At 33.0% G+C, this 21,482-nt stretch overlaps 4 non-coding genes across 4 annotated transcripts; all 4 read right to left on the bottom strand.

Annotated features, from left to right (window-relative positions):
• Positions 1-4,221: 4,221 nt before the first annotated feature.
• On the bottom strand, positions 4,222-4,293 carry TRNAG-UCC (transfer RNA glycine (anticodon UCC)). The gene has a single exon. It is a non-coding gene; the product is annotated as a tRNA-Gly (tRNA).
• A 1,486-nt stretch (positions 4,294-5,779) lies between these two features.
• TRNAG-UCC (transfer RNA glycine (anticodon UCC)) lies at positions 5,780-5,851 on the bottom strand. Its single transcript has one exon. It is a non-coding gene; the product is annotated as a tRNA-Gly (tRNA).
• A 10,381-nt stretch (positions 5,852-16,232) lies between these two features.
• Positions 16,233-16,304, bottom strand: TRNAG-UCC (transfer RNA glycine (anticodon UCC)). The gene has a single exon. It is a non-coding gene; the product is annotated as a tRNA-Gly (tRNA).
• Positions 16,305-19,853: 3,549 nt separating this feature from the next.
• On the bottom strand, positions 19,854-19,925 carry TRNAG-UCC (transfer RNA glycine (anticodon UCC)). Its single transcript has one exon. It is a non-coding gene; the product is annotated as a tRNA-Gly (tRNA).
• Positions 19,926-21,482: the final 1,557 nt, after the last annotated feature.

Here is a 21,482-nt window from a genome sequence, read left to right as displayed (position 1 = left end):
ATAAATAAATATGATGTACACTGAAGTCCACTTTTTGGCACTTTTGGAAAAGAGAATTTGAATCAAATGTTAAAGCAGATAATAGGAAAATATATTTAATAGCCTAATTTACATAAGACTATTCAGAGTTGGATATTTTTAAGATGCCATAAATCTAGTATTCTGTGAATGACAAAGCCATGACTCTGTCCATACCCCATAAGTGCTACACATACCAAGAAAGCTTCCCATTTGTTGAAAGGGCATTTCTTGGTCAGTGTATTCCTGATTTCTTCAAAACAAGAAACATTCTCTAAGGAGCTTATGATCTTAAAAAATGAAAAGAATACACTGTTAATCCAGTAATTGACTGCAATGCACTTCTTTTGATGATGGAAAATATTAATACAATGCACAAAATAGGTTTAAAATGTAAATGAATAAATAAACATGATGTCCACTGAAGTCCACTTTTTGGCACTTTTGGAAAAGAGAATTTGAATCACATGCTAAAGCAGATAATAGGAAAATATATTTAATAGCCTAATTTACATAAGACTATTCAGAGCTGGATATTTTTAAGATGCCATAAATCTAGTATTCTCTGAATGACAAAGCCATGACTCTGTCCATATCCCATAAGTGCTACACATACCAACAAAGCTTCCCATTTGTTGAAAGGGCATTTCTTGGTCAGTGTATTCCTGATTTCTTCAAAACAAGAAACATTCTCTAAGGAGCTTATGATCTTAAAAAATGAAAAGAATACACAAGAAAAATCATGCGTTGGCCAGTGCGACACATACCAACAAAGCTTCCCGTTTTTTGAAAGGGCATTTCTTGGTCAGTGTATTCCTAATTCCTTCAAAACAAGAATAATTCTCTAAGGAGTTTATGATCTTAAAAATTGAATACAAACTATGCGTTGGCCGGGAATCGAACCCGGGTCAACCACCAACGCTTCCTGGTTTTCAAAAGGGCATTTGTTAGTCAAATCTGTAAGCCACAACACCTGATTGTATGATTTCAATGCTCTACACTGTTAATCCATTAATTGACTGCAATGCACTTCTTTTGATGATGGAAAATATTAATACAATGCACAAATTAGGTTAAAAATGCAAATGAATAAATAAACATGATGTACACTGAAGTCCACTTTTTGGCACTTTTGGAAAAGAGAATTTGAATCAAATGTTAAAGCAGATAATAGGAAAATATATTTAATAGCCTAATTTACATAAGACTATTCAGAGTTGGATATTTTTAAGATGCCATAAATCTAGTATTCTGTGAATGACAAAGCCATGACTCTGTCCATACCCCATAAGTGCTACACATACCAAGAAAGCTTCCCATTTGTTGAAAGGGCATTTCTTGGTCAGTGTATTCCTGATTTCTTCAAAACAAGAAACATTCTCTAAGGAGCTTATGATCTTAAAAAATGAAAAGAATACACTGTTAATCCAGTAATTGACTGCAATGCACTTCTTTTGATGATGGAAAATATTAATACAATGCACAAAATAGGTTTAAAATGTAAATGAATAAATAAACATGATGTCCACTGAAGTCCACTTTTTGGCACTTTTGGAAAAGAGAATTTGAATCACATGCTAAAGCAGATAATAGGAAAATATATTTAATAGCCTAATTTACATAAGACTATTCAGAGCTGGATATTTTTAAGATGCCATAAATCTAGTATTCTCTGAATGACAAAGCCATGACTCTGTCCATATCCCATAAGTGCTACACATACCAACAAAGCTTCCCATTTGTTGAAAGGGCATTTCTTGGTCAGTGTATTCCTGATTTCTTCAAAACAAGAAACATTCTCTAAGGAGCTTATGATCTTAAAAAATGAAAAGAATACACAAGAAAAATCATGCGTTGGCCAGTGCGACACATACCAACAAAGCTTCCCGTTTTTTGAAAGGGCATTTCTTGGTCAGTGTATTCCTAATTCCTTCAAAACAAGAATAATTCTCTAAGGAGTTTATGATCTTAAAAATTGAATACAAACTATGCGTTGGCCGGGAATCGAACCCGGGTCAACCACCAACGCTTCCTGGTTTTCAAAAGGGCATTTGTTAGTCAAATCTGTAAGCCACAACACCTGATTGTATGATTTCAATGCTCTACACTGTTAATCCATTAATTGACTGCAATGCACTTCTTTTGATGATGGAAAATATTAATACAATGCACAAATTAGGTTAAAAATGCAAATGAATAAATAAATATGATGTACACTGAAGTCCACTTTTTGGCACTTTTGGAAAAGAGAATTTGAATCAAATGTTAAAGCAGATAATAGGAAAATATATTTAATAGCCTAATTTACATAAGACTATTCAGAGTTGGATATTTTTAAGATGCCATAAATCTAGTATTCTGTGAATGACAAAGCCATGACTCTGTCCATACCCCATAAGTGCTACACATACCAAGAAAGCTTCCCATTTGTTGAAAGGGCATTTCTTGGTCAGTGTATTCCTGATTTCTTCAAAACAAGAAACATTCTCTAAGGAGCTTATGATCTTAAAAAATGAAAAGAATACACTGTTAATCCAGTAATTGACTGCAATGCACTTCTTTTGATGATGGAAAATATTAATACAATGCACAAAATAGGTTTAAAATGTAAATGAATAAATAAACATGATGTCCACTGAAGTCCACTTTTTGGCACTTTTGGAAAAGAGAATTTGAATCACATGCTAAAGCAGATAATAGGAAAATATATTTAATAGCCTAATTTACATAAGACTATTCAGAGCTGGATATTTTTAAGATGCCATAAATCTAGTATTCTCTGAATGACAAAGCCATGACTCTGTCCATATCCCATAAGTGCTACACATACCAACAAAGCTTCCCATTTGTTGAAAGGGCATTTCTTGGTCAGTGTATTCCTGATTTCTTCAAAACAAGAAACATTCTCTAAGGAGCTTATGATCTTAAAAAATGAAAAGAATACACAAGAAAAATCATGCGTTGGCCAGTGCGACACATACCAACAAAGCTTCCCGTTTTTTGAAAGGGCATTTCTTGGTCAGTGTATTCCTAATTCCTTCAAAACAAGAATAATTCTCTGAGGAGTTTATGATCTTAAAAATTGAATACAAACTATGCGTTGGCCGGGAATCGAACCCGGGTCAACCACCAACGCTTCCTGGTTTTCAAAAGGGCATTTGTTAGTCAAATCTGTAAGCCACAACACCTGATTGTATGATTTCAATGCTCTACACTGTTAATCCATTAATTGACTGCAATGCACTTCTTTTGATGATGGAAAATATTAATACAATGCACAAATTAGGTTAAAAATGCAAATGAATAAATAAACATGATGTACACTGAAGTCCACTTTTTGGCACTTTTGGAAAAGAGAATTTGAATCAAATGTTAAAGCAGATAATAGGAAAATATATTTAATAGCCTAATTTACATAAGACTATTCAGAGTTGGATATTTTTAAGATGCCATAAATCTAGTATTCTGTGAATGACAAAGCCATGACTCTGTCCATACCCCATAAGTGCTACACATACCAAGAAAGCTTCCCATTTGTTGAAAGGGCATTTCTTGGTCAGTGTATTCCTGATTTCTTCAAAACAAGAAACATTCTCTAAGGAGCTTATGATCTTAAAAAATGAAAAGAATACACTGTTAATCCAGTAATTGACTGCAATGCACTTCTTTTGATGATGGAAAATATTAATACAATGCACAAAATAGGTTTAAAATGTAAATGAATAAATAAACATGATGTCCACTGAAGTCCACTTTTTGGCACTTTTGGAAAAGAGAATTTGAATCACATGCTAAAGCAGATAATAGGAAAATATATTTAATAGCCTAATTTACATAAGACTATTCAGAGCTGGATATTTTTAAGATGCCATAAATCTAGTATTCTCTGAATGACAAAGCCATGACTCTGTCCATATCCCATAAGTGCTACACATACCAACAAAGCTTCCCATTTGTTGAAAGGGCATTTCTTGGTCAGTGTATTCCTGATTTCTTCAAAACAAGAAACATTCTCTAAGGAGCTTATGATCTTAAAAAATGAAAAGAATACACAAGAAAAATCATGCGTTGGCCAGTGCGACACATACCAACAAAGCTTCCCGTTTTTTGAAAGGGCATTTCTTGGTCAGTGTATTCCTAATTCCTTCAAAACAAGAATAATTCTCTAAGGAGTTTATGATCTTAAAAATTGAATACAAACTATGCGTTGGCCGGGAATCGAACCCGGGTCAACTGCTTGGAAGGCAGCTATGCTCACCACTATACCACCAACGCTTCCTGGTTTTTAAAAGGGCATTTGTTAGTCAAATCTGTAAGCCACAACACCTGATTGTATGATTTCGATGCTCTACACTGTTAATCCATTAATAGACTGCAATGCACTTCTTTTGATGATGGAAAATATTAATACAATGCACAAATTAGGTTAAAAATGCAAATGAATAAATAAACATGATGTACAATGAAGTCCACTTTTTGGCACTTTTGGAAAAGAGTATTTGAATCAAATGTTAAAGAAGATAATAGGAAAATATATTTAATAGCCTAATTTACATAAGACTATTTAGAGTTGGATATTTTTAAGATGCCATAAATCTAGTATTCTGTGAATGACAAAGCCATGACTCTGTCCATACCCCATAAGTGCTACACATACCAAGAAAGCTTCCCTTTTGTTGAAAGGGCATTTCTTGGTCAGTGTATTCCTGATTTCTTCAAAACAAGAAACATTCTCTAAGGAGCTTATGATCTTAAAAAATGAAAAGAATACACTGTTAATCCATTAATTGACTGCAATGCACTTCTTTTGATGATGGAAAATATTAATACAATGCACAAATTAGGTTAAAAATGCAAATGAATAAATAAACATGATGTACACTGAAGTCCACTTTTTGGCACTTTTGGAAAAGAGAATTTGAATCAAATGTTAAAGCAGATAATAGGAAAATATATTTAATAGCCTAATTTACATAAGACTATTCAGAGTTGGATATTTTTAAGATGCCATAAATCTAGTATTCTGTGAATGACAAAGCCATGACTCTGTCCATACCCCATAAGTGCTACACATACCAAGAAAGCTTCCCATTTGTTGAAAGGGCATTTCTTGGTCAGTGTATTCCTGATTTCTTCAAAACAAGAAACATTCTCTAAGGAGCTTATGATCTTAAAAAATGAAAAGAATACACTGTTAATCCAGTAATTGACTGCAATGCACTTCTTTTGATGATGGAAAATATTAATACAATGCACAAAATAGGTTTAAAATGTAAATGAATAAATAAACATGATGTCCACTGAAGTCCACTTTTTGGCACTTTTGGAAAAGAGAATTTGAATCACATGCTAAAGCAGATAATAGGAAAATATATTTAATAGCCTAATTTACATAAGACTATTCAGAGCTGGATATTTTTAAGATGCCATAAATCTAGTATTCTCTGAATGACAAAGCCATGACTCTGTCCATATCCCATAAGTGCTACACATACCAACAAAGCTTCCCATTTGTTGAAAGGGCATTTCTTGGTCAGTGTATTCCTGATTTCTTCAAAACAAGAAACATTCTCTAAGGAGCTTATGATCTTAAAAAATGAAAAGAATACACAAGAAAAATCATGCGTTGGCCAGTGCGACACATACCAACATAGCTTCCCGTTTTTTGAAAGGGCATTTCTTGGTCAGTGTATTCCTAATTCCTTCAAAACAAGAATAATTCTCTAAGGAGTTTATGATCTTAAAAATTGAATACAAACTATGCGTTGGCCGGGAATCGAACCCGGGTCAACTGCTTGGAAGGCAGCTATGCTCACCACTATACCACCAACGCTTCCTGGTTTTTAAAAGGGCATTTGTTAGTCAAATCTGTAAGCCACAACACCTGATTGTATGATTTCAATGCTCTACACTGTTAATCCATTAATAGACTGCAATGCACTTCTTTTGATGATGGAAAATATTAATACAATGCACAAATTAGGTTAAAAATGCAAATGAATAAATAAACATGATGTACAATGAAGTCCACTTTTTGGCACTTTTGGAAAAGAGTATTTGAATCAAATGTTAAAGAAGATAATAGGAAAATATATTTAATAGCCTAATTTACATAAGACTATTTAGAGTTGGATATTTTTAAGATGCCATAAATCTAGTATTCTGTGAATGACAAAGCCATGACTCTGTCCATACCCCATAAGTGCTACACATACCAAGAAAGCTTCCCTTTTGTTGAAAGGGCATTTCTTGGTCAGTGTATTCCTGATTTCTTCAAAACAAGAAACATTCTCTAAGGAGCTTATGATCTTAAAAAATGAAAAGAATACACTGTTAATCCATTAATTGACTGCAATGCACTTCTTTTGATGATGGAAAATATTAATACAATGCACAAATTAGGTTAAAAATGCAAATGAATAAATAAACATGATGTACACTGAAGTCCACTTTTTGGCACTTTTGGAAAAGAGAATTTGAATCAAATGTTAAAGCAGATAATAGGAAAATATATTTAATAGCCTAATTTACATAAGACTATTCAGAGTTGGATATTTTTAAGATGCCATAAATCTAGTATTCTGTGAATGACAAAGCCATGACTCTGTCCATATCCCATAAGTGCTACACATACCAACAAAGCTTCCCATTTGTTGAAAGGGCATTTCTTGGTCAGTGTATTCCTGATTTCTTCAAAACAAGAAACATTCTCTAAGGAGCTTATGATCTTAAAAAATGAAAAGAATACACAAGAAAAATCATGCGTTGGCCAGTGCGACACATACCAACAAAGCTTCCCGTTTTTTGAAAGGGCATTTCTTGGTCAGTGTATTCCTAATTCCTTCAAAACAAGAATAATTCTCTAAGGAGTTTATGATCTTAAAAAATTGAATACAAACTATGCGTTGGCCGGGAATCGAACCCGGGTCACCACTATACCACCAACGCTTCCTGGTTTTTAAAAGGGCATTTGTTAGTCAAATCTGTAAGCCACAACACCTGATTGTATGATTTCAATGCTCTACACTGTTAATCCATTAATTGACTGCAATGCACTTCTTTTGATGATGGAAAATATTAATACAATGCACAAATTAGGTTAAAAATGCAAATGAATAAATAAACATGATGTACACTGAAGTCCACTTTTTGGCACTTTTGGAAAAGATTATTTGAATCAAATGTTAAAGAATATAATAGGAAAATATATTTAATAGCCTAATTTACATAAGACTATTTAGATTTGGATATTTTTAAGATGCCATAAATCTAGTATTCTGTGAATGACAAAGCCATGACTCTGTCCATACCGCATAAGTGCTACACATACCAAGAAAGCTTCCCTTTTGTTGAAAGGGCATTTCTTGGTCAGTGTATTCCTGATTTCTTCAAAACAAGAAACATTCTCTAAGTAGCTTATGATCTTAAAAAATGAAAAGAATACACTGTTAATCCAGTAATTGACTGCAATGCACTTCTTTTGATGATGGAAAATATTAATACAATGCACAAAATAGGTTTAAAATGTAAATGAATAAATAAACATGATGTCCACTGAAGTCCACATTTTGGCACTTTTGGAAAAGAGAATTTGAATCACATGCTAAAGCAGATAATAGGAAAATATATTTAATAGCCTAATTTACATAAGACTATTCAGAGCTGGATATTTTTAAGATGCCATAAATCTAGTATTCTCTGAATGACAAAGCCATGACTCTGTCCATATCCCATAAGTGCTACACATACCAACAAAGCTTCCCATTTGTTGAAAGGGCATTTCTTGGTCAGTGTATTCCTGATTTCTTCAAAACAAGAAACATTCTCTAAGGAGCTTATGATCTTAAAAAATGAAAAGAATACACAAGAAAAATCATGCGTTGGCCAGTGCGACACATACCAACAAAGCTTCCCGTTTTTTGAAAGGGCATTTCTTGGTCAGTGTATTCCTAATTCCTTCAAAACAAGAATAATTCTCTAAGGAGTTTATGATCTTAAAAAATTGAATACAAACTATGCGTTGGCCGGGAATCGAACCCGGGTCACCACTATACCACCAACGCTTCCTGGTTTTTAAAAGGGCATTTGTTAGTCAAATCTGTAAGCCACAACACCTGATTGTATGATTTCAATGCTCTACACTGTTAATCCATTAATTGACTGCAATGCACTTCTTTTGATGATGGAAAATATTAATACAATGCACAAATTAGGTTAAAAATGCAAATGAATAAATAAACATGATGTACACTGAAGTCCACTTTTTGGCACTTTTGGAAAAGAGTATTTGAATCAAATGTTAAAGAAGATAATAGGAAAATATATTTAATAGCCTAATTTACATAAGACTATTTAGATTTGGATATTTTTAAGATGCCATAAATCTAGTATTCTGTGAATGACAAAGCCATGACTCTGTCCATACCCCATAAGTGCTACACATACCAAGAAAGCTTCCCTTTTGTTGAAAGGGCATTTCTTGGTCAGTGTATTCCTGATTTCTTCAAAACAAGAAACATTCTCTAAGTAGCTTATGATCTTAAAAAATGAAAAGAATACACTGTTAATCCAGTAATTGACTGCAATGCACTTCTTTTGATGATGGAAAATATTAATACAATGCACAAAATAGGTTTAAAATGTAAATGAATAAATAAACATGATGTCCACTGAAGTCCACATTTTGGCACTTTTGGAAAAGAGAATTTGAATCACATGCTAAAGCAGATAATAGGAAAATATATTTAATAGCCTAATTTACATAAGACTATTCAGAGCTGGATATTTTTAAGATGCCATAAATCTAGTATTCTCTGAATGACAAAGCCATGACTCTGTCCATATCCCATAAGTGCTACACATACCAACAAAGCTTCCCATTTGTTGAAAGGGCATTTCTTGGTCAGTGTATTCCTGATTTCTTCAAAACAAGAAACATTCTCTAAGGAGCTTATGATCTTAAAAAATGAAAAGAATACACAAGAAAAATCATGCGTTGGCCAGTGCGACACATACCAACAAAGCTTCCCGTTTTTTGAAAGGGCATTTCTTGGTCAGTGTATTCCTAATTCCTTCAAAACAAGAATAATTCTCTAAGGAGTTTATGATCTTAAAAAATTGAATACAAACTATGCGTTGGCCGGGAATCGAACCCGGGTCACCACTATACCACCAACGCTTCCTGGTTTTTAAAAGGGCATTTGTTAGTCAAATCTGTAAGCCACAACACCTGATTGTATGATTTCAATGCTCTACACTGTTAATCCATTAATTGACTGCAATGCACTTCTTTTGATGATGGAAAATATTAATACAATGCACAAATTAGGTTAAAAATGCAAATGAATAAATAAACATGATGTACACTGAAGTCCACTTTTTGGCACTTTTGGAAAAGAGTATTTGAATCAAATGTTAAAGAAGATAATAGGAAAATATATTTAATAGCCTAATTTACATAAGACTATTTAGATTTGGATATTTTTAAGATGCCATAAATCTAGTATTCTGTGAATGACAAAGCCATGACTCTGTCCATACCCCATAAGTGCTACACATACCAAGAAAGCTTCCCTTTTGTTGAAAGGGCATTTCTTGGTCAGTGTATTCCTGATTTCTTCAAAACAAGAAACATTCTCTAAGTAGCTTATGATCTTAAAAAATGAAAAGAATACACTGTTAATCCAGTAATTGACTGCAATGCACTTCTTTTGATGATGGAAAATATTAATACAATGCACAAAATAGGTTTAAAATGTAAATGAATAAATAAACATGATGTCCACTGAAGTCCACATTTTGGCACTTTTGGAAAAGAGAATTTGAATCACATGCTAAAGCAGATAATAGGAAAATATATTTAATAGCCTAATTTACATATGACTATTCAGAGCTGGATATTTTTAAGATGCCATAAATCTAGTATTCTCTGAATGACAAAGCCATGACTCTGTCCATATCCCATAAGTGCTACACATACCAACAAAGCTTCCCATTTGTTGAAAGGGCATTTCTTGGTCAGTGTATTCCTGATTTCTTCAAAACAAGAAACATTCTCTAAGGAGCTTATGATCTTAAAAAATGAAAAGAATACACAAGAAAAATCATGCGTTGGCCAGTGCGACACATACCAACAAAGCTTCCCGTTTTTTGAAAGGGCATTTCTTGGTCAGTGTATTCCTAATTCCTTCAAAACAAGAATAATTCTCTAAGGAGTTTATGATCTTAAAAAATTGAATACAAACTATGCGTTGGCCGGGAATCGAACCCGGGTCACCACTATACCACCAACGCTTCCTGGTTTTTAAAAGGGCATTTGTTAGTCAAATCTGTAAGCCACAACACCTGATTGTATGATTTCAATGCTCTACACTGTTAATCCATTAATTGACTGCAATGCACTTCTTTTGATGATGGAAAATATTAATACAATGCACAAATTAGGTTAAAAATGCAAATGAATAAATAAACATGATGTACACTGAAGTCCACTTTTTGGCACTTTTGGAAAAGAGTATTTGAATCAAATGTTAAAGAAGATAATAGGAAAATATATTTAATAGCCTAATTTACATAAGACTATTTAGATTTGGATATTTTTAAGATGCCATAAATCTAGTATTCTGTGAATGACAAAGCCATGACTCTGTCCATACCCCATAAGTGCTACACATACCAAGAAAGCTTCCCTTTTGTTGAAAGGGCATTTCTTGGTCAGTGTATTCCTGATTTCTTCAAAACAAGAAACATTCTCTAAGTAGCTTATGATCTTAAAAAATGAAAAGAATACACTGTTAATCCAGTAATTGACTGCAATGCACTTCTTTTGATGATGGAAAATATTAATACAATGCACAAAATAGGTTTAAAATGTAAATGAATAAATAAACATGATGTCCACTGAAGTCCACATTTTGGCACTTTTGGAAAAGAGAATTTGAATCACATGCTAAAGCAGATAATAGGAAAATATATTTAATAGCCTAATTTACATAAGACTATTCAGAGCTGGATATTTTTAAGATGCCATAAATCTAGTATTCTCTGAATGACAAAGCCATGACTCTGTCCATATCCCATAAGTGCTACACATACCAACAAAGCTTCCCATTTGTTGAAAGGGCATTTCTTGGTCAGTGTATTCCTGATTTCTTCAAAACAAGAAACATTCTCTAAGGAGCTTATGATCTTAAAAAATGAAAAGAATACACAAGAAAAATCATGCGTTGGCCAGTGCGACACATACCAACAAAGCTTCCCGTTTTTTGAAAGGGCATTTCTTGGTCAGTGTATTCCTAATTCCTTCAAAACAAGAATAATTCTCTAAGGAGTTTATGATCTTAAAAAATTGAATACAAACTATGCGTTGGCCGGGAATCGAACCCGGGTCACCACTATACCACCAACGCTTCCTGGTTTTTAAAAGGGCATTTGTTAGTCAAATCTGTAAGCCACAACACCTGATTGTATGATTTCAATGCTCTACACTGTTAATCCATTAATTGACTGCAATGCACTTCTTTTGATGATGGAAAATATTAATACAATGCACAAATTAGGTTAAAAATGCAAATGAATAAATAAACATGATGTACACTGAAGTCCACTTTTTGGCACTTTTGGAAAAGAGTATTTGAATCAAATGTTAAAGAAGATAATAGAAAAATATATTTAATAGCCTAATTTACATAAGACTATTTAGATTTGGATATTTTTAAGATGCCATAAATCTAGTATTCTGTGAATGACAAAGCCATGACTCTGTCCATACCCCATAAGTGCTACACATACCAAGAAAGCTTCCCTTTTGTTGAAAGGGCATTTCTTGGTCAGTGTATTCCTGATTTCTTCAAAACAAGAAACATTCTCTAAGTAGCTTATGATCTTAAAAAATGAAAAGAATACACTGTTAATCCAGTAATTGACTGCAATGCACTTCTTTTGATGATGGAAAATATTAATACAATGCACAAAATAGGTTTAAAATGTAAATGAATAAATAAACATGATGTCCACTGAAGTCCACATTTTGGCACTTTTGGAAAAGAGAATTTGAATCACATGCTAAAGCAGATAATAGGAAAATATATTTAATAGCCTAATTTACATAAGACTATTCAGAGCTGGATATTTTTAAGATGCCATAAATCTAGTATTCTCTGAATGACAAAGCCATGACTCTGTCCATATCCCATAAGTGCTACACATACCAACAAAGCTTCCCATTTGTTGAAAGGGCATTTCTTGGTCAGTGTATTCCTGATTTCTTCAAAACAAGAAACATTCTCTAAGGAGCTTATGATCTTAAAAAATGAAAAGAATACACTGTTAATCCAGTAATTGACTGCAATGCACTTCTTTTGATGATGGAAAATATTAATACAATGCACAAAATAGGTTTAAAATGTAAATGAATAAATAAACATGATGTCCACTGAAGTCCACTTTTTGGCTCTTTTGGAAAAGAGAATTTGAATCACATGCTAAAGCAGATAATAGGAAAATATATTTAATAGCCTAATTTACATAAGACTATTCAGAGCTGGATATTTTTAAGATGCCATAAATCTAGTATTCTCTGAATGACAAAGCCATGACTCTGTCCATATCCCATAAGTGCTACACATACCAAGAAAGCTTCCCTTTTGTTGAAAGGGCATTTCTTGGTCAGTGTATTCCTGATTTCTTCAAAACAAGAAACATTCTCTAAGGAGCTTATGATCTTAAAAAATGAAAAGAATACACTGTTAATCCAGTAATTGACTGCAATGCACTTCTTTTGATGATGGAAAATATTAATACAATGCACAAAATAGGTTTAAAATGTAAATGAATAAATAAACATGATGTCCACTGAAGTCCACATTTTGGCACTTTTGGAAAAGAGAATTTGAATCACATGCTAAAGCAGATAATAGGAAAATATATTTAATAGCCTAATTTACATAAGACTATTCAGAGCTGGATATTTTTAAGATGCCATAAATCTAGTATTCTCTGAATGACAAAGCCATGACTCTGTCCATATCCCATAAGTGCTACACATACCAACAAAGCTTCCCATTTGTTGAAAGGGCATTTCTTGGTCAGTGTATTCCTGATTTCTTCAAAACAAGAAACATTCTCTAAGGAGCTTATGATCTTAAAAAATGAAAAGAATACACTGTTAATCCAGTAATTGACTGCAATGCACTTCTTTTGATGATGGAAAATATTAATACAATGCACAAAATAGGTTTAAAATGTAAATGAATAAATAAACATGATGTCCACTGAAGTCCACTTTTTGGCTCTTTTGGAAAAGAGAATTTGAATCACATGCTAAAGCAGATAATAGGAAAATATATTTAATAGCCTAATTTACATAAGACTATTCAGAGCTGGATATTTTTAAGATGCCATAAATCTAGTATTCTCTGAATGACAAAGCCATGACTCTGTCCATATCCCATAAGTGCTACACATACCAAGAAAGCTTCCCATTTGTTGAAAGGGCATTTCTTGGTCAGTGTATTCCTGATTTCTTCAAAACAAGAAACATTCTCTAAGGAGCTTATGATCTTAAAAAATGAAAAGAATACACTGTTAATCCAGTAATTGACTGCAATGCACTTCTTTTGATGATGGAAAATATTAATACAATGCACAAAATAGGTTTAAAATGTAAATGAATAAATAAACATGATGTCCACTGAAGTCCACTTTTTGGCACTTTTGGAAAAGAGAATTTGAATCACATGCTAAAGCAGATAATAGGAAAATATATTTAATAGCCTAATTTACATAAGACTATTCAGAGCTGGATATTTTTAAGATGCCATAAATCTAGTATTCTCTGAATGACAAAGCCATGACTCTGTCCATATCCCATAAGTGCTACACATACCAACAAAGCTTCCCATTTGTTGAAAGGGCATTTCTTGGTCAGTGTATTCCTGATTTCTTCAAAACAAGAAACATTCTCTAAGGAGTTTATGATCTTAAAAATTGAATACAAACTATGCGTTGGCCGGGAATCGAACCCGGGTCAACCACCAACGCTTCCTGGTTTTCAAAAGGGCATTTGTTAGTCAAATCTGTAAGCCACAACACCTGATTGTATGATTTCAATGCTCTACACTGTTAATCCATTAATTGACTGCAATGCACTTCTTTTGATGATGGAAAATATTAATACAATGCACAAATTAGGTTAAAAATGCAAATGAATAAATAAATATGATGTACACTGAAGTCCACTTTTTGGCACTTTTGGAAAAGAGAATTTGAATCAAATGTTAAAGCAGATAATAGGAAAATATATTTAATAGCCTAATTTACATAAGACTATTCAGAGTTGGATATTTTTAAGATGCCATAAATCTAGTATTCTGTGAATGACAAAGCCATGACTCTGTCCATACCCCATAAGTGCTACACATACCAAGAAAGCTTCCCATTTGTTGAAAGGGCATTTCTTGGTCAGTGTATTCCTGATTTCTTCAAAACAAGAAACATTCTCTAAGGAGCTTATGATCTTAAAAAATGAAAAGAATACACTGTTAATCCAGTAATTGACTGCAATGCACTTCTTTTGATGATGGAAAATATTAATACAATGCACAAAATAGGTTTAAAATGTAAATGAATAAATAAACATGATGTCCACTGAAGTCCACTTTTTGGCACTTTTGGAAAAGAGAATTTGAATCACATGCTAAAGCAGATAATAGGAAAATATATTTAATAGCCTAATTTACATAAGACTATTCAGAGCTGGATATTTTTAAGATGCCATAAATCTAGTATTCTCTGAATGACAAAGCCATGACTCTGTCCATATCCCATAAGTGCTACACATACCAACAAAGCTTCCCATTTGTTGAAAGGGCATTTCTTGGTCAGTGTATTCCTGATTTCTTCAAAACAAGAAACATTCTCTAAGGAGCTTATGATCTTAAAAAATGAAAAGAATACACAAGAAAAATCATGCGTTGGCCAGTGCGACACATACCAACAAAGCTTCCCGTTTTTTGAAAGGGCATTTCTTGGTCAGTGTATTCCTAATTCCTTCAAAACAAGAATAATTCTCTAAGGAGTTTATGATCTTAAAAATTGAATACAAACTATGCGTTGGCCGGGAATCGAACCCGGGTCAACCACCAACGCTTCCTGGTTTTCAAAAGGGCATTTGTTAGTCAAATCTGTAAGCCACAACACCTGATTGTATGATTTCAATGCTCTACACTGTTAATCCATTAATTGACTGCAATGCACTTCTTTTGATGATGGAAAATATTAATACAATGCACAAATTAGGTTAAAAATGCAAATGAATAAATAAACATGATGTACACTGAAGTCCACTTTTTGGCACTTTTGGAAAAGAGAATTTGAATCAAATGTTAAAGCAGATAATAGGAAAATATATTTAATAGCCTAATTTACATAAGACTATTCAGAGTTGGATATTTTTAAGATGCCATAAATCTAGTATTCTGTGAATGACAAAGCCATGACTCTGTCCATACCCCATAAGTGCTACACATACCAAGAAAGCTTCCCATTTGTTGAAAGGGCATTTCTTGGTCAGTGTATTCCTGATTTCTTCAAAACAAGAAACATTCTCTAAGGAGCTTATGATCTTAAAAAATGAAAAGAATACACTGTTAATCCAGTAATTGACTGCAATGCACTTCTTTTGATGATGGAAAATATTAATACAATGCACAAAATAGGTTTAAAATGTAAATGAATAAATAAACATGATGTCCACTGAAGTCCACTTTTTGGCACTTTTGGAAAAGAGAATTTGAATCACATGCTAAAGCAGATAATAGGAAAATATATTTAATAGCCTAATTTACATAAGACTATTCAGAGCTGGATATTTTTAAGATGCCATAAATCTAGTATTCTCTGAATGACAAAGCCATGACTCTGTCCATATCCCATAAGTGCTACACATACCAACAAAGCTTCCCATTTGTTGAAAGGGCATTTCTTGGTCAGTGTATTCCTGATTTCTTCAAAACAAGAAACATTCTCTAAGGAGCTTATGATCTTAAAAAATGAAAAGAATACACAAGAAAAATCATGCGTTGGCCAGTGCGACACATACCAACAAAGCTTCCCGTTTTTTGAAAGGGCATTTCTTGGTCAGTGTATTCCTAATTCCTTCAAAACAAGAATAATTCTCTAAGGAGTTTATGATCTTAAAAATTGAATACAAACTATGCGTTGGCCGGGAATTGAACCCGGGTCAACTGCTTGGAAGGCAGCTATGCTCACCACTATACCACCAACGCTTCCTGGTTTTTAAAAGGGCATTTGTTAGTCAAATCTGTAAGCCACAACACCTGATTGTATGATTTCAATGCTCTACACTGTTAATCCATTAATAGACTGCAATGCACTTCTTTTGATGATGGAAAATATTAATACAATGCACAAATTAGGTTAAAAATGCAAATGAATAAATAAATATGATGTACACTGAAGTCCACTTTTTGGCACTTTTGGAAAAGAGTATTTGAATCAAATGTTAAAGAAGATAATAGGAAAATATATTTAATAGCCTAATTTACATAAGACTATTTAGAGTTGGATATTTTTAAGATGCCATAAATCTAGTATTCTGTGAATGACAAAGCCATGACTCTGTCCATACCCCATAAGTGCTACACATACCAAGAAAGCTTCCCTTTTGTTGAAAGGGCATTTCTTGGTCAGTGTATTCCTGATTTCTTCAAAACAAGAAACATTCTCTAAGGAGCTTATGATCTTAAAAAATGAAAAGAATACACTGTTAATCCAGTAATTGACTGCAATGCACTTCTTTTGATGATGGAAAATATTAATACAATGCACAAAATAGGTTTAAAATGTAAATGAATAAATAAACATGATGTCCACTGAAGTCCACATTTTGGCACTTTTGGAAAAGAGAATTTGAATCACATGCTAAAGCAGATAATAGGAAAATATATTTAATAGCCTAATTTACATAAGACTATTCAGAGCTGGATATTTTTAAGATGCCATAAATCTAGTATTCTCTGAATGACAAAGCCATGACTCTGTCCATATCCCATAAGTGCTACACATACCAACAAAGCTTCCCATTTGTTGAAAGGGCATTTCTTGGTCAGTGTATTCCTGATTTCTTCAAAACAAGAAACATTCTCTAAGGAGCTTATGATCTTAAAAAATGAAAAGAATACACTGTTAATCCAGTAATTGACTGCAATGCACTTCTTTTGATGATGGAAAATATTAATACAATGCACAAAATAGGTTTAAAATGTAAATGAATAAATAAACATGATGTCCACTGAAGTCCACATTTTGGCACTTTTAGAAAAGAGAATTTGAATCACATGCTAAAGCAGATAATAGGAAAATATATTTAATAGCCTAATTTACATAAGACTATTCAGAGCTGGATATTTTTAAGATGCCATAAATCTAGTATTCTCTGAATGACAAAGCCATGACTCTGTCCATATCCCATAAGTGCTACACATACCAACAAAGCTTCCCATTTGTTGAAAGGGCATTTCTTGGTCAGTGTATTCCTGATTTATTCAAAACAAGAAACATTCTCTAAGGAGCTTATGATCTTAAAAAATGAAAAGAATACACTGTTAATCCAGTAATTGACTGCAATGCACTTCTTTTGATGATGGAAAATATTAATACAATGCACAAAATAGGTTTAAAATGTAAATGAATAAATAAACATGATGTCCACTGAAGTCCACTTTTTGGCACTTTTGGAAAAGAGAATTTGAATCACATGCTAAAGCAGATAATAGGAAAATATATTTAATAGCCTAATTTACATAAGACTATTCAGAGCTGGATATTTTTAAGATGCCATAAATCTAGTATTCTCTGAATGACAAAGCCATGACTCTGTCCATATCCCATAAGTGCTACACATACCAACAAAGCTTCCCGTTTTTTGAAAGGGCATTTCTTGGTCAGTGTATTCCTGATTTCTTCAAAACAAGAAACATTCTCTAAGGAGTTTATGATCTTAAAAATTGAATACAAACTATGCGTTGGCCGGGAATCGAACCCGGGTCAACCACCAACGCTTCCTGGTTTTCAAAAGGGCATTTGTTAGTCAAATCTGTAAGCCACAACACCTGATTGTATGATTTCAATGCTCTACACTGTTAATCCATTAATTGACTGCAATGCACTTCTTTTGAAGATGGAAAATATTAATACAATGCACAAATTAGGTTAAAAATGCAAATGAATAAATAAATATGATGTACACTGAAGTCCACTTTTTGGCACTTTTGGAAAAGAGAATTTGAATCAAATGTTAAAGCAGATAATAGGAAAATATATTTAATAGCCTAATTTACATAAGACTATTCAGAGTTGGATATTTTTAAGATGCCATAAATCTAGTATTCTGTGAATGACAAAGCCATGACTCTGTCCATACCCCATAAGTGCTACACATACCAAGAAAGCTTCCCATTTGTTGAAAGGGCATTTCTTGGTCAGTGTATTCCTGATTTCTTCAAAACAAGAAACATTCTCTAAGGAGCTTATGATCTTAAAAAATGAAAAGAATACACTGTTAATCCAGTAATTGACTGCAATGCACTTCTTTTGATGATGGAAAATATTAATACAATGCACAAAATAGGTTTAAAATGTAAATGAATAAATAAACATGATGTCCACTGAAGTCCACATTTTGGCACTTTTGGAAAAGAGAATTTGAATCACATGCTAAAGCAGATAATAGGAAAATATATTTAATAGCCTAATTTACATAAGACTATTCAGAGCTGGATATTTTTAAGATGCCATAAATCTAGTATTCTCTGAATGACAAAGCCATGACTCTGTCCATATCCCATAAGTGCTACACATACCAACAAAGCTTCCCATTTGTTGAAAGGGCATTTCTTGGTCAGTGTATTCCTGATTTCTTCAAAACAAGAAACATTCTCTAAGGAGCTTATGATCTTAAAAAATGAAAAGAATACACAAGAAAAATCATGCGTTGGCCAGTGCGACACATACCAACAAAGCTTCCCGTTTTTTGAAAGGGCATTTCTTGGTCAGTGTATTCCTAATTCCTTCAAAACAAGAATAATTCTCTAAGGAGTTTATGATCTTAAAAATTGAATACAAACTATGCGTTGGCCGGGAATCGAACCCGGGTCAACCACCAACGCTTCCTGGTTTTCAAAAGGGCATTTGTTAGTCAAATCTGTAAGCCACAACACCTGATTGTATGATTTCAATGCTCTACACTGTTAATCCATTAATTGACTGCAATGCACTTCTTTTGATGATGGAAAATATTAATACAATGCACAAATTAGGTTAAAAATGCAAATGAATAAATAAATATGATGTACACTGAAGTCCACTTTTTGGCACTTTTGGAAAAGAGAATTTGAATCAAATGTTAAAGCAGATAATAGGAAAATATATTTAATAGCCTAATTTACATAAGACTATTCAGAGTTGGATATTTTTAAGATGCCATAAATCTAGTATTCTGTGAATGACAAAGCCATGACTCTGTCCATACCCCATAAGTGCTACACATACCAAGAAAGCTTCCCATTTGTTGAAAGGGCATTTCTTGGTCAGTGTATTCCTGATTTCTTCAAAACAAGAAACATTCTCTAAGGAGCTTATGATCTTAAAAAATGAAAAGAATACACAAGAAAAATCATGCGTTGGCCAGTGCGACACATACCAACAAAGCTTCCCGTTTTTTGAAAGGGCATTTCTTGGTCAGTGTATTCCTAATTCCTTCAAAACAAGAATAATTCTCTAAGGAGTTTATGATCTTAAAAATTGAATACGAACTATGCGTTGGCCGGGAATTGAACCCGGGTCAACTGCTTGGAAGGCAGCTATGCTCACCACTATACCACCAACGCTTCCTGGTTTTTAAAAGGGCATTTGTTAGTCAAATCTGTAATCCACAACACCTGATTGTATGATTTCAATGCTCTACACTGTTAATCCATTAATAGACTGCAATGCACTTCTTTTGATGATGGAAAATATTAATACAATGCACAAATTAGGTTAAAAATGCAAATGAATAAATAAACATGATGTACACTGAAGTCCACTTTTTGGCACTTTTGGAAAAGAGTATTTGAATCAAATGTTAAAGAAGATAATAGGAAAATATATTTAATAGCCTAATTTACATAAGACTATTTAGAGTTGGATATTTTTAAGATGCCATAAATCTAGTATTCTGTGAATGACAAAGCCATGACTCTGTCCATACCCCATAAGTGCTACACATACCAAGAAAGCTTCCCTTTTGTTGAAAGGGCATTTCTTGGTCAGTGTATTCCTGATTTCTTCAAAACAAGAAACATTCTCTAAGGAGCTTATGATCTTAAAAAATGAAAAGAATACACTGTTAATCCAGTAATTGACTGCAATGCACTTCTTTTGATGATGGAAAATATTAATACAATGCACAAAATAGGTTTAAAATGTAAATGAATAAATAAACATGATGTCCACTGAAGTCCACATTTTGGCACTTTTAGAAAAGAGAATTTGAATCACATGCTAAAGCAGATAATAGGAAAATATATTTAATAGCCTAATTTACATAAGACTATTCAGAGCTGGATATTTTTAAGATGCCATAAATCTAGTATTCTCTGAATGACAAAGCCATGACTCTGTCCATATCCCATAAGTGCTACACATACCAACAAAGCTTCCCATTTGTTGAAAGGGCATTTCTTGGTCAGTGTATTCCTGATTTCTTCAAAACAAGAAACATTCTCTAAGGAGCTTATGATCTTAAAAAATGAAAAGAATACACTGTTAATCCAGTAATTGACTGCAATGCACTTCTTTTGATGATGGAAAATATTAATACAATGCACAAAATAGGTTTAAAATGTAAATGAATAAATAAACATGATGTCCACTGAAGTCCACTTTTTGGCACTTTTGGAAAAGAGAATTTGAATCACATGCTAAAGCAGATAATAGGAAAATATATTTAATAGCCTAATTTACATAAGACTATTCAGAGCTGGATATTTTTAAGATGCCATAAATCTAGTATTCTCTGAATGACAAAGCCATGACTCTGTCCATATCCCATAAGTGCTACACATACCGACAAAGCTTCCCATTTGTTGAAAGGGCATTTCTTGGTCAGTGTATTCCTGATTTCTTCAAAACAAGAAACATTCTCTAAGGAGTTTATGATCTTAAAAATTGAATACAAACTATGCGTTGGCCGGGAATCGAACCCGGGTCAACCACCAACGCTTCCTGGTTTTCAAAAGGGCATTTGTTAGTCAAATCTGTAAGCCACAACACCTGATTGTATGATTTCAATGCTCTACACTGTTAATCCATTAATTGACTGCAATGCACTTCTTTTGAAGATGGAAAATATTAATACAATGCACAAATTAGGTTAAAAATGCAAATGAATAAATAAATATGAT

Source organism: Taudactylus pleione, unplaced genomic scaffold (genome assembly GCF_031769625.1).
Source record: "Taudactylus pleione unplaced genomic scaffold, aTauple2 ptg000467l, whole genome shotgun sequence".
Lineage (NCBI taxonomy): Eukaryota > Metazoa > Chordata > Amphibia > Anura > Myobatrachidae > Taudactylus > Taudactylus pleione.
This window is presented reverse-complemented; position numbering and strand designations above follow the sequence as displayed.